Source organism: Lissotriton helveticus, chromosome 10, assembly GCF_964261635.1.
Source record: "Lissotriton helveticus chromosome 10, aLisHel1.1, whole genome shotgun sequence".
Taxonomy (NCBI): domain Eukaryota; kingdom Metazoa; phylum Chordata; class Amphibia; order Caudata; family Salamandridae; genus Lissotriton; species Lissotriton helveticus.
In genome coordinates, this window is record NC_136071.1 from 1,123,088,566 (window position 1) to 1,123,102,380 (window position 13,815).

The following is a 13,815-nucleotide window of genomic DNA, read 5'->3' on the forward strand; positions in this document are numbered from 1 at the left end:
ACTTTGTTCAATTTTTACACAGCCTTTCAGCCGCCATCCCTGGGGCGCGGCGGCAGTTCACTATCACTCCTGTGGGTTTGACTACCGCTCAATTCGAATCGTAGAGGTCCATTTTTTTTTCTTAAAACATTGAACGTTTAACCAACTAGCAGTTACCACTTTCGGTCCCTTATGTTCCTGGCTTTGTGAATTGTGCCCCCGTCTAGTCCCGAACAGGCTCCCCCGTACCAGCGCGTGCTTGCCCAATATCTGTGTGCCTTCTGATCCCCCCACCGTGTGCAGTGTTCTCCCCCTTGCCCCCGCTGCCTTATGTCCCCCCCCGCACCTCCCAGCTGCATGTGTGTCCTCCCTCCTGTGGAATGTGGCCTATCTCCTCTCCCCTTACTCTAATGGGTCATCCTCTCCCTCCTCATCGGAAGTCAGTGATTCCTCCTCTTCCAGTGGGTCACACAGGTCCCCCCTAAATGCATTCCACGGGAGCCATATCTTGTTCCACTTACGCGGGCACGCTCTAAGGGTATATATTGTTCTTTCCACCAACATGACCCTGTCCATGGTCGCGCACCACTGTGGTAGCGTCGGGGTGGTTTCCGCCCCCCACTTCTGCGCTATGTCCCTTTTGGCGATCACCATACCCAATGTGGCCCATTGTCGCCCGTGTCTGGTGAGGTCTGTGGGTTCCCATACATTAAGTAGACATCTCCGAGGGTCCGGAGTCAGGGACACCTCTAAAGTTTGCGAAATGGTCCTCATGATCTGTCTCCAAAACTCCTGAATGCGGGGGCATTCCCATAAAGTGTGGAACAGTGTCCCTTCCTCCCCGCAACCGCGCAGGCAGTACGGGTTTTGTGTTCTGTGGATTGCGTGGAGCAATGTACGTGTGTAGTACACCCTGTGTAAAATTTTCAGTTGCACTAAGCGAAATCTCGCTGATATGCCCACCTCCCTGGGTGCCGCCAGTGCCTCATTCCATTCCGACTCGTCCATGTCCCCTACCTCCTCCACCCATTTGGCTTTTAGTGCTATGGTCGGGTCCGTCAGGTTATTGACTAGTTTGCGATACGTGAGGGAGGTAGCTCGCTCCAGCATGAAGTCCGTAAGCAGCCTATCCTCTAAGGGTGAGGCTTCCGGTAGTGTCGTGCCGCCGGGAATGGCGGTTAGTAAAGCATGTCTCACCTGTATGTACCGTTATTGCTCCGTGGGCCCCATCTCGTACTGCTGTCGCAGTTGGTCGAAGGGGATCACAGTACCCCCCTCCCATAAGTCTCCCACTGTGGAAATGCCTATGTTGTCCCACGCTGTAAAGCCCTTACTACTCCTCAGATTACCCAGTGCCCTCGTGTCCCATAAAGGGGTCAGTCTTGTGATCGTCCCTTTCCATCCCAGTTTTGCCTGTGCCCTATGCCACAGCGACACAGCGAGCTTTGTGGGTCCGATGAGTGTACGCGCCTTACGCAGGTCATAAAGTGGGGCCAGGATGGTGCTGGTACCCAGCTGGAGTCTGTCCGCCCGGTATGCCGGGTCGTTCTGGGGAGCATGCAGCCACTGGTTGATGGATTTCAATTGGGCGGCCCAATAATAGAGCTGCAGGTTTGGTAGCGCTATCCCTCCATCATACCACCCCCTATGTAGTTTGGCCTGAGCTATCCGTGCCGGGCGGTTACTCCACATCAGACCTGCAACCACCGCGGCCACCTTCCTGAAATACCTATCGTGGACCGGGTAAGGGGTATTCTCCAGAATGTATAGGAACCGGGGCAGTGACATCATCTTGTAGAGTGCCGCTCTACCCAGCAAAGTCAGCGGTAGCGCCGCCCAGAATTTAACATCCTGTTTAAGGCGTTCAAGGGGTGGCGATAGATTCTTACGGAAGAATTCCGCAGGATCCCTCGTAACATGGACCCCCAGGTATCGGAACGACGACCCCGCCATTTTGAGAGGGCACCTGTCTCCCAGATCGGGGGACGGGCTCTTCAGTACATACAGCTCCGACTTGTTCCAATTCAGAGTATACCCCGACACCTTCCCCTGCTCGTCACAAATGTGCAGTAATGCCGGCACTCCGCTTTCTGGCTCCGATAAGTACACCAACATGTCGTCTGCGTACAGAGACAGTCTGTCCTCCCAACCCTCAGCCCAAACAATCCCCCTTAGCAATGGGGTGGATCTTATCAGGGTCGCTAGGGGTTCCAATGCTATTGCAAAAAGCAACGGCGAGAGCGGGCAGCCTTGACGAGTGCCTCGTCCTAATCGGAACGTCCGGGAGATATGGCCGCCAGCGACCGCGTGCGCCAATGGCTCGGTGTACAGCAGACGAATCCAGGCCACGAATTTCGGTCCGAACCCCATACGCCCCAGGACTTCGAACAGGTACTCCCACTCCACCATATCAAACGCCATTTTGGCGTCCAGTGCCAGGATCACCGCTTTTTCTGTCAGCGTGTCGGCCTTCGCCAGTACGTTATGTACCCTACGTAGGTTGAGAGCGGTGTTTCTGTGGGGCATAAAGCCCGACTGGTCTGGGTGTATTAGGTGGGGCAGGACGGCCATCAACCGAGTGGCGAGGAGTTTGGCCAAGATCTTAAGCTCGGCGTTAAGCAGGGAGATGGGGCGGTAGGACCCGCACTCCTCCGGTACCTTACCGGGCTTGTGGATTGCTATTATGGCCGCCACCCTCTGATCTTCCGGAAGCAGGGCCCGTTCCAGGCTGTCGTGGTACATAGCCAGCAGGGGTCCACTAAGCCCATCCGCTGCGGCCTGAAACCACTCTATCGGGACTCCATTAGGCCCCGTTGCCTTCCCCGGCCTGACTGCGTGGATCGCCCTTTGGACCTCCTCCTTCGTGATAGCCGCTTCTAGTTCCGCCCCCTCCTCCGGGGAGAGCGCGGGTATGGGAATAGTCTCCAGCGCTGCCCTCGCCATATCTGCTGTCACTGTGCCTGCCGGCGTGTACACCCCTTCAAAGTAGTCAGCTAGTGTCTCGACTATTTCCTCAGGGCACGTGCATAACTGCCCTTGTTTATCGCGAATGCGCTGTATTCCTCTGGCGCTGCCTCCCCTCTTGTCTAGCCATGCCAACATTCTCCCCGCCTTGTCCCCTATGTCGTATATTCTATGGGCCGTGTCGGTGATCTGTGACAACGTCTGCAATTTAATATGTTCCCTAAGCTTTTGTTGATGCATGAGAACCGTCTGGGCGGTGTCTGGCGTGGGACCTGCCTCGTGTGTTGCTGTTGCCCCCTGCAGTGCCAGTTCCAATTCCGACCGTTCACGATGTTTCTCCCTTAAGTACCCCGTTATAGTGGCAATGGCCTGACCCCGTAGCACCGTCTTATATGCTTCCCAGAGGGTGGCCGCTGACTCCACTGACTCAGTGTTCTCCCGAAAGTAGTGGGACGTCGTCGTTTTAAGTGTCTTATTAACCTTAGGGATGGCTAGGTATGATGCATGGATTGGGTATATCCTTTTACGCTTTCGTTCCTGCGTGGAGAGCTCGAGTGTGATGGGTGAGTGGTCCGAAATCCCCCTTGGGTGTATCTCAGCAGTGTCAATATGTGGTAAACCCCCACCCAGCGCCATGAAGTAGTCAATCCGCGTCAGACTATTGTGCACCGTGGAATGGTAAGTGTATTGCCTCGCTGCAGGGTGTAAATATCGCCATACGTCGATCAGTCCCAGTGCCGTCATGTACTTCTGCAACTGGGAGGGACCGGCCGCACGTGTCATCACGGGCACTCTATCTGCAGTGGGGTCGAGTATTGCATTGAAGTCTCCCCCTATTATCGTGTCTCCCTCAGGCAGGCCTAACAGGAATTTACCCAGCTCTGGAAGCATGACCGAGTGTAGTGCCGGAGGGACATACACGGATACCACATTCAGTAGCCTCCCCTCCCATTGGCCCTGGAGCGCCGCGAAACACCCCTGCTCATCCACCTTGGTGCTAAGTGTAATAAACTGCGCCGATTTCTTCAACAGAATGCCCACTCCCCTCGAACCTGTGGAGAATTCTGAATGCGCCACCATCCTATAACCTTTTCTATCAAGCGCCTTTGTCGCAGACCCTGTAAGGTGCGTCTCCTGGAGGAGCACCAAGGCTGGCCCCAGCCTCCTAACCGCATTCAGCACCAACCCTCTTTTGATCTTGTCCCCCAACCCTCGCACATTCCAGGACATGAGCTTGAGCGGCGTTACTCGGGCTCGCTGCGACTCCTCCTCAGCTGCTCGTGATTGTGTGTCCTGCATTGCGTGTTTTGCGATATGAAGCGCGGGAGCCGGACCCCCGGCCCAGGGTGCGCCCGCTCAGTGCCATACCCAGGGTGTGTATTTGTACCAGTGGAACGTTAGACCTCGCTCGCGGAACTACTATAACATATAAACAACCCCTACCCCCCACCCTCCTCCCTGCCTCCCTGCCTAACGGACTTACAACCGCCCGCCTCCCCAACTTAGCAGAGTGCTTAACCCGTCCCTTCAACAGTGTACTTGCGCGCTGGGGTGGAGAATCTTCCGGAGCAGGCGACATCCCTGCCCTCCTGTGAGTCCTCCAGGCCCAGCACTCAGGCTTGTCCTCCCGCTAGAGTACATCCGAACGGGCAGTCAGCCAGCGTCTCTTGTAGAATTAGCTTTCCACCCCTCCTTCTGCGCCCTGACTGTCCAACGTCGGTGAGGCATTTCCTCCTTCCCTTCCGGGTGACCGCGATTCGGGAGGCCTGTCGTTCCTGTGTGTCCGGTCCTGTCTCTTCGTGCGACGAGAGTGGTTCGCGGATCTCCAACCCTCCAACCAGTCCTGCGCTGCCTCCGGCGACTCAAAGAACCAGGCCTTGCCCTCTGCTTCCACTCGGAGACGCGCCGGGAAGATCATGGAGTATGGCAGTTCCCTCGCCCTCAGCGCTTTCTTGACCTCCAAGAAGGTCTTCCTTCTGCGTGCCACCTCAGCAGTGTAATCCGGGAAGAAGGCGACGGTCGAGTTTTGAATACGGACAGGTGGGGAGACCCTCGCCGCCTGCAGGATGGCGTCCCGGTCTCGGAAGTTGAAGAGTCTTGCCAGGATAGGCCGAGGGGTCGCCCCCGGCTTGGGCGTTCCACCAGGCACTCTATGGGCCCTCTCCACCGAGAAGAAGCTAGAGAGGCCCTTCGGCTGCAGGTGCTTCTTGATCAGATCTTCCACAAATAGGTCGGTCGCCCCCTTTCCTTCCGACTCCGGCACTCCCAAAATTCGGACGTTGTTCCTCCTCGAGCGCCCTTCCTGATCGTCCATCTTGTCTGTGAGGAATTTGTTTTCGGCCGCCATTTTCTCCATTGCAAGCTGTAATTCCGAGACATCCTCCACCCGGGACTTCGTCACCACCTCCACCTGCTTTACTCTTTCAGACATCTTGTGGAGGTCGGCCCTGATCAGGGTGACTTCCGTAGCAGTGGAGCCCACTGTGGTCTGTACCTGTGCCAGGGCACGCATCACATCCTCCAGCGTCGGCTTCTTCGTGCCCTCCCCTTCTCGGGGCCCGCCCGACGAAGTACGGGATTCCACCGGTGGCTGGGTGCTCTTATCGTAAGCGAATTTGTCCAGTCTTGCCTGAACGGCGTTGCTTTTGGGGCCTCTCCCTGACATGGCTTGTCTCGTGGCCGCCCCACTTCTGGATCGTGTGGACGTCGTGTCTTCAGGCTCCGTCCGCCAGGCGCAGGCGATGGTCCCCCTCCCAGCCTCCACAAATCTATCCGGCCGCAGTTGTCCCGTGGCCACTTGAGGTCAGGATCACTTCAAGGGGGGGAGGCAGCCTGGATCCCGGCGGCGCCCCCGCTCCCGGTCGTCTCTGCGACCCGTCCGCCACTCCAGGCTGCACTGGATCTCAGTCTCGTCTGCGGGGTGTGCAGCGCCTCCCCAACCAAGTCCTGAACTGCCCCAGTTCACCAGTTATAGGGGTGCCCCAGCGTAGGTCCAGTTGCCCCCGTCTCTCGTGGCCGTCCCCACGCTCCTCCTCACCCCTGCAGTCGCCCGCTGGGGGGGGCCGCCACTGGGGGGTTCAAACTGGGCATGTGTCCGTGGCGCGGGATGCCCACGCGTGGTTCCGGCAGACTATCGGCCCCCACCAGGCTCCTCCTGTTTGCGCCGGGTCTCCGCCACCTTGCACCAGGTATATTGCGGGGGGGGGGGGAGGGGGGAGGTCCCAATGCTGCCCCGCACTCCCCACCGTGCGTTGGCCGCCGGCTCTCCTACCTCCGCCCCTGGACGGTCTGGGTACTCGGGCGTCACTGCCTCAGTCCGGCGCCTCCCCAAGATCCTTACGTGGCGCCGGTAAGTCTTCTGCGCCTGTCGCTGGGCGCCGGTGTGCCTCCGCTACCTTCTTCCGCTGCGGCGTTTCCAGGTCCCGGGCACCGACCACTTCCTGCGCCCGAGTCCCGCCGTCGCCTCACTTCCGCCTGGACTGCAGTTCCAGGGCAGGTCGCGGCTCTCCTCCTTGCGCAGGCCTCGCCGCGCCGGACCGTTCACCGTCAGTTCTGGGTGTTCGTCAGCCCTCTAGACGCCTCTGCGGGATTCCGCCCGGCTCCGGACCCGGTCAGCCCCACTGGAGTGAAAAAGTAAAACGGATCAGTGCGGCGGATTAACGAGGGAAATCGCCTCACTCACGGAGCTCCGCTGTTAAGCTGCCGCCATGCTCGGCTGCTAGCCACGCCCCAAAAAATGGTATTCTTTTAATTGCAAAAGTGTGACTGTCAGTATGAAGAAAACGAGCCTTTGAATGATGTTGAGGAACATAGTAGAGTAGAAAGACTCACACAACTGAGATCAAGATGAGTGGGGAAGCTGGAGCATCAGGTACTGTAACAGAATAACCATACCTTGCAGACGGACAGTACGTAGGATTTCTTTTTTTTTTTTTAACGATGCTGCCTCGACAACAATGAAAATAACCGTCGGTCCGCTCTTCCCTACTGACTGGCCTCAAATGAATTGAATTCCAACACGGGTCACACTGACGGCTGAAAACAATTAGTGTCGCGTTTCTGAAGAACTGACAGTGTTGGCATGTCAAAGATGGTGACACGCTCCTTACGTTGCTGGTGACACGCTCCTTACGTTGCTCCGGGTGGCTCACGTAGCGCGTTTGCTCACCAGCGTAATGCTGCATCAGAACTTCCTGTAAGCTGGGAAAGACGTCACCTGCCAGAATTCTTGCCTCCACGCGATGCATACTGATCACCATACCCTCCTGCAGGGTTCGAATGCGTCATCATATCAAAGAGGCAAATGAAGAGAAAAGAGCTCCTCACCAACTGAAAACGGACTCCAAGAAGCAGTTGGTCTTAATAACATCAGCAGGTAATTTACATTACTCGACGTTTTAACTGTCTGTAAAATTGTTCAGAAACGCAAAAGGCACAGCAAAACGACAAAACTCTTTTTAACTGTTTCTGTCATATAAATGAGAAGCTTTTTTTGTAGAAAATCAGTTCTTTTTTTTTTAATTCTTTTTATTTTTCACACGCTTCCAATTATACTACGATGTGAGGTTGAGAGTATATTATATGTAAAGTTATGACTAAAAACTGGATACTTTCTTCAATCAACACGTTCTATTTCCAATATCAGATTAATCAACCACTTTGTTACCTTCAGTAGTTGTGGACTGGACGTTTGTCAGGCTTCTGCTTGATGACCTGTTGTCAGATGTAGATGTAGGTTCATAACACGCCTGTTGATGAGCTGTCCGTTGTGCTGGACTCTGGTGGGGCAAACAGGCGTGACCTCTCTGTTGTTTGACAGTTTCCTTTTTATTTCTTACGCTTTTTTCTTTTTAGTAGCTTACCTGCTTGACAGTTGTCCTTAGGTAGAAGTGGTAGGTTCTTACATCCGTAGTAGGTTCTTAAATCCGTCGTCGCCAAAATGTAGTGGGTTTGTCCCACATGACCAGGTGTAAATAGGTAGACACAACAGACTGGTACAGATCCATATAGATGGTAGTTTATTAGTAGATAAGATGATACAGGTTAACAGGTTAGCAATTTAACAGCCCCACCAGGAGCAGACCTATTCGCCGCTCAGCCCATCTCTCATGCGTCCAACATTCTACATACCAAGATTCCAGAGAGAACTCTCACACAGGGCTGATCAGCTAGATGCAGGTACATAGAAACAACATGAGGATACTACAGTCTTGTTCAGAAATAGGGGCGAAAGAGTACCATGAATGAGGTGCTTTGTACACTAGAATCTCAGTTTCTGGAGGTTCACAGATGTGTAGCAAGATATGGATGTCTCTGACTTTTCTGTGAAATAAATTCACAAAGCTGTTGCAGCGGGCCACTGATGGCTCGAGAGGTGAAGTGGTGGAGGAGTTTGTGCGAGAACCTCGAACAGGCATTTTGGTCTGTTTCTATGCAGAATTCACGAGTGCTCTGAAGTGAGAGGATTTGGCTCTACGTATTCAGGCTTTGTACTGCTTTCGTGCTATGTGAAGCTTTTTTATACTCGGGTGAGAGGGTACTGATCTCCATTCTTTCTCACACTTTCTGACTGATAAGCTTTCTTTCTTCGTGAAATTCTTTTGAGAACCAAGGATTAGAGGGTTTTGGTCTAGATAATTTGCTTTGCAGGGCAGCAAATTTGTCCATAAGGGAATCCATGCAGGAGTTGAATTTGTCGATGTCCTCATTAATATCAAGGTGGGGTAATTGAGATTAGGGTAGGAAGGGCCGGGATGGCCGCGGCTTCTGTTTCAAGGTTGGATGTATCCCTGAACCATATTTTCTCTTTCTTGGGATACCCAGAAGTGTTGGTATTACAGCCAGAGAGGGAGAATGGAGTGGGGTCATACGACTGTAGATTGAGGGAATTGGAGATAAGTATGAGGTCAAGGATGGCGCTTTTGTGGTGTGTGGGTTTATGGCAGTGTTGTTGAGATCATTATCTTTGAGAAAAACGCTGTGAAGGTGTCCACCAGGCTGTTACCCTCGATTCCCCAGTGGATGTTGAAGTCTCCAAGGAAGACTGTGTTGTCCGAGCTGATCAGTTGAGAGGTGAAGAGATCCATGGATTCCTTTATGAAGGAATTGTTATGACCCGATGGATGGTAAATCACATTCAGTCTGATGGTGGAGGTAGTGGATGTGAGCATTAACACCGACATGTATTTGAAAGACTGAAACTGAGTCGTTCGGAGGATCCTGCATCTCAGTGAGTTTATGTGAATGAGTGCGAGGCCTCCGCCTAGTCTATCTTCCTGGTCTCTCCATAAGATGGAGTAATTGGGAGGAAGTAAAAGCTCTGAAGCTTGGTTAGATGAGCTGTTGTACCATGGTTCAGTGCTGATCAGGATATCGAGATTATCGGCCGGGATAGAGGCTGATATCTCGAGACAGTGTTTAACTGCAGACTGACAATTGTGTAGCATGCAGTTCAGGGAGAAGCTGTTGGCTTTTGGACTAGGCTGTTCAGGGTGGGAGGTTGACATTTGTGTCAAGTTAAGAGGGAATGAACATACACTGGGATAGTGTGTGTTAGTTTGACTGTGTCTAAAATAATGGTGGAGATTGGGCCGCTCACTGTGAGAATAGAGGGTGGGGGCTGGAACCTTAAGCTGCAAAACTTGAGTCACATTTGATTAAATCTGCTGAGACATCTGCTAAAAAAAACAGAACTGTCCGGGCAAATCCTGGATGCCTGGTCACCCTAAGTAGAGTGTAGTGCTATGGAGTGGCATACAGTAGAGTTGAGTGGCATTGAGAGGAGCGAAGTGGAGTGGCATGGAGGACCGTACAGTGTTGTGGAGTGTTATGGAGGAAGTAGAGTGTCGTAGAGTGGAGCACAGTGTCAGAGTTGAGTAGTGTCATAGAGTGGAGTGGCATAGAGTGTCATGGAGTGGTGTAGAGGGAAGGGGTGTAGAGGGTGTTGCTTTGAGCGGAATGGATTGTCATAGAGTGGAGTCGCATGGAGTGGAGTAGTGTGTCATAGAATAGAGTGGAGTAAAGTGGCATGAATAGCATATAGGGAGTTGCGTAGAGCTACGTAGAGTGGAGTAGTGGAGTGGAATAGAGTAGAGTGTCAATGGAGCAGAGTTTAATGGAGTAGAGCATCGTAGAGTGGAGTGTCGTAGAGTGGCCTGGCAAAGTACAGTACTACAGAGTGGATTGGCGTAGAGTGCAGTGGTGTAGAGTTAATTGGTTTTGAGTAAAGTGGTGTAAAGTGCATTGGCGTAATGTGCGTTGACGTACAGTAGCGTATTGTGCAGTTGCGTAGAGCAGTGCAGAGTAGATTTCAGTGGTGTAGAGTGCAGTGCATAGTGTAGAGTGGCACAGAGCGGACTAAAATGATGTAGAGAGAAGTGGCGTGGAGTGGTACAAGGCAGAGTGCAGTGGCATAGAGTGCAGTGGCGTAGAGTAGATTGTTTGAGTAGAGTGAAATGGTGTAGAGTGGAGTGGTGCACGGCAGAGTGGATGGGTATAGAGTAGTGGCAATGCGTGCAGTGTTGCAGAGTGGAGTGATGTGGAGTGGTGCAGAGTGGAGTAGCCTAAACTGGAGCGGTGTAGAGTGCAGTGTCCTAGATGGCAGTGATGCACAGTAGATTAGAGTGGCGTGGAGTGCATTGGCGTAGAGGGGTGCGGAGTAAAGTGCAGTGGTGCAGAGTAGAGTGGCATAGAGTTCAGTGGCAGACAGTGCAGTGCTGTAGAGTGTCATTGAGTCCAGTGGCGTAGAGTAGATTCAGAGTAGAGTGAAATGGTGTAGAGTGGAGTGGTGCAGGGTGGAGTGAAGTGGTATAGAGTAGTGGTGTAGAGTGCAGTTTTGCAAAGTGAAGTGATGTGGAGTGGTGCACAGTGGTGTAGCCTAAATTGGAGCGGTGTAGAGTTCAGTGTCATAGAGTGCAGTGGTGCACAGTAGATTAGAGTGGCGTGGAGCACATTGGCGTAGAGTGATGCTGAGTAAAGTGCAGTGGTGTAGAGTATAGTGGCTCAGAGTAGAGTGGCATAGAGTTCAGTTGCACACAGTGCAGTGCTGTAGAGTGGCATAGAGTGTAGTGGGGTTGAGTAGATGGCGTAGAGTGCAGTGGCACGGAGTGATGCAGAGTAAAGTGACAGAGTGCAATGATGTAGAGTGGCATAGAGTGCAGTGTTGTAGAGAACAGTATAGTGGCGTACAGCGCAGTGGTAAAGAGTAGATTGGTATACGGTGCAGTGGCGTAGAGTGTATTGGTTTTGAGTAAAGTGGTGTAAAGAGCATTTATGTAGAGTGCAGCAGCATACAATTGAGTGTCGTAGATTGGATTGGCACAGATTGGAATAGAGTGTCAGACTGCAGTGGCATAGAGTTGATTGTTTCAGAGTAGAGTGAAGTGGCGTAGAATGCAGTAGTATAGAGTAGAGTGCAGTAGTGCAGAGTAGAGTGGATTGGCATAGAATACAGTGGCGTAGACTGGAGCAAGTAGAGTGGTGGAGCGTTCAGCGGCGGAGAGAGCCATGATGCAGAGTAGAGTGAAGTGGCAAAAAGTGGAGTGGTGCAGGGTAGAGTGCAGTGGCATACAAGTGGAGTGATGCAGAGTAGAGTGCATTGGCTTAGAGTAGAGTGGTGCACTGGCATATTGTTCAGTAGAGTGGTGTGGAGTGCAGTCATGCAGAGTAGATTCTGATCGAGCACAGTGTCGTAGTGTACAGTGGAGGGGTGTGGTGCAGGGTAGAGTGTTGCAGAGAGCAGTGCTGTACAGTACAGTGGTGCAGAGAAGAATAGAGTGGCGTAGAGTGCAGTAACGTAGAGCGCTATGGCTTAGAGTGACATATTGTAACGTTGTAGACTATAGTGCTGTAAAATGCAGTGGTACAAAGTAGTTGGCATAGGTATAGAGTATAGTGGGGTAGAGTGCAGTGGTCTCATACGGGACTTTATTTGGGAGATTAGTATGCACGGATGGCTAAATAATGAGCATATCTTCCACAGGCGGATGGTAGTCTGGGTATCCCGAATTTACAATGCTATTACCGGGCTGCGCAGTTACAATACATGGTAGAGTGGTCTCGATCTAGCACTGAAAAACGTTGTTTCATTGACCAGGCAGTCACTGGTATTCCAATATGGAAAATGCTGGGGCTGCCAAAACGCCATTGACCTGTGGGGGTTCACATTTCTCCAGTGGTGCACACTACAGCTGGAGTGTGAGATAAAGTGCAAATAAGGGAGGGTGTGTTTATCCCTCTGTGTCCAGAGTCACCGATAAAAGGAAACCCGGACTTTCTTCCGGCACGGAGTGGGAGGAGGCCAGTTGCATACACATAGGAGATCTGTTTGATGCGAATGGCCTCATGGACTTTCCAACAGTCTAATTGACATTTGGACGTCCCACTACAGCACGTTGGCAGTATGTGCCTATTTGCCACTGGGTGATGGAACCTTGGCTTCGTTCTCATGCCAGTCGGGTGCTTACATCCTTTGAGAAATGGCTTCTTATCCGTTCCTCTGATAAAATGATTCTTTCTGACATTTATTCCTTTCTTATCTCCCAGCGCAAGCCATTAAAATCTGCTGCGCGGGCTAGATGTGAGGGGGATTGCGCACGCACCTTCACAGATAAAGAGTGGAGTAACATTGTACATTGTTCTTGAGCCTCTGCCCTTAACACCACCAGTTGGAAATCTCCCACTACTGGCATTTCACCCGGCCAGGATCGCTCAATGGGATCCCGCCAGAGACAACATTTGTTGGCGACAATGTGGGCAGCTGGGCACCCTTACACACCTGCTTTGGCAGTGTCCTAAACTTGACACCTTTTGGGATGAGGTACTGAGGCAGTGAATGGCATGTTTGACACTGATATCCCTGCATTTCCCGGCTACGTCATCTTGGGTCTCCCCAATCCATTGACCTATCCACTGAAGTTGTGTAGAGGTGGAGCGGTGGCCAAAGCTTTAGGGGCCGCCAGACAGGTCCTTCTCTCCAAATGGGGCACTGATGTAATTCCGATGCACTTAGACTGGTTACACAAACTCTGGGAAACACTGGGAATGAAGAAGCTGAACACAGTAGCTACACACACTCTTCCACCGTTTGACAAGACATGGACCCCGTGTATTCAGTATCTCTCAGAGGGGTTCCGGGAATTATCTTGTCCACTTTATCTGCGATTCCAAGGACTGACCTCTTCGACCGACCCTTCCCCATAGCTCCCACTCCAACACCGTCCATTCCCCATCATTCTTCAGCCAGAATATGTTTTGAACAGAACCCCACTCTCCATCCTTCTTTCCCATCTAAATTACCCCCTCCACTCCTATTGCCTCTTTCTCCTTTTCTAGTTTGATGTGAACTTCTTCTCTTAACACACACTTGACTTTTACAGTTGGATAGATCACCGCCGGCCGATGGATGTAGGTGGTGCCTTGTTGTACTTTAGGCTTTATTTTGATATGGATACATAGATCTCAAACCTAAAGACCTCAGAGCGCTGAGTCACCTTTTTTAAAGACACGAGATTAAAGTATCTAGGTTTGGGTTTCATTATATTTATTTCATTTGTTAATGTTTTCGTCATTGCAATCGTGTCACTTTTTGCTTGATCAATGGAATTAAAGGCTGTGGAGCATCACTGTGTGCTGGAATCAAATATGCTAATTAGTTCTCCCTTTCAAAATGTGAGAGCCCTCCAGAAATATTGTGCATAACAAAACTAGCCAAGGAAGTACTCTCAACCTGTTCTGGGTAGGCCTTGTAGGTTTATATTTATACTAGGTAATTGAAACTACAAGTCCCAGAATTTTACTGGCTAATGTGTAAGAACTGTTTCAAGATATCACATGTGACATCATAGAATCACTTGCCAGCTTTTTAGATTTGTG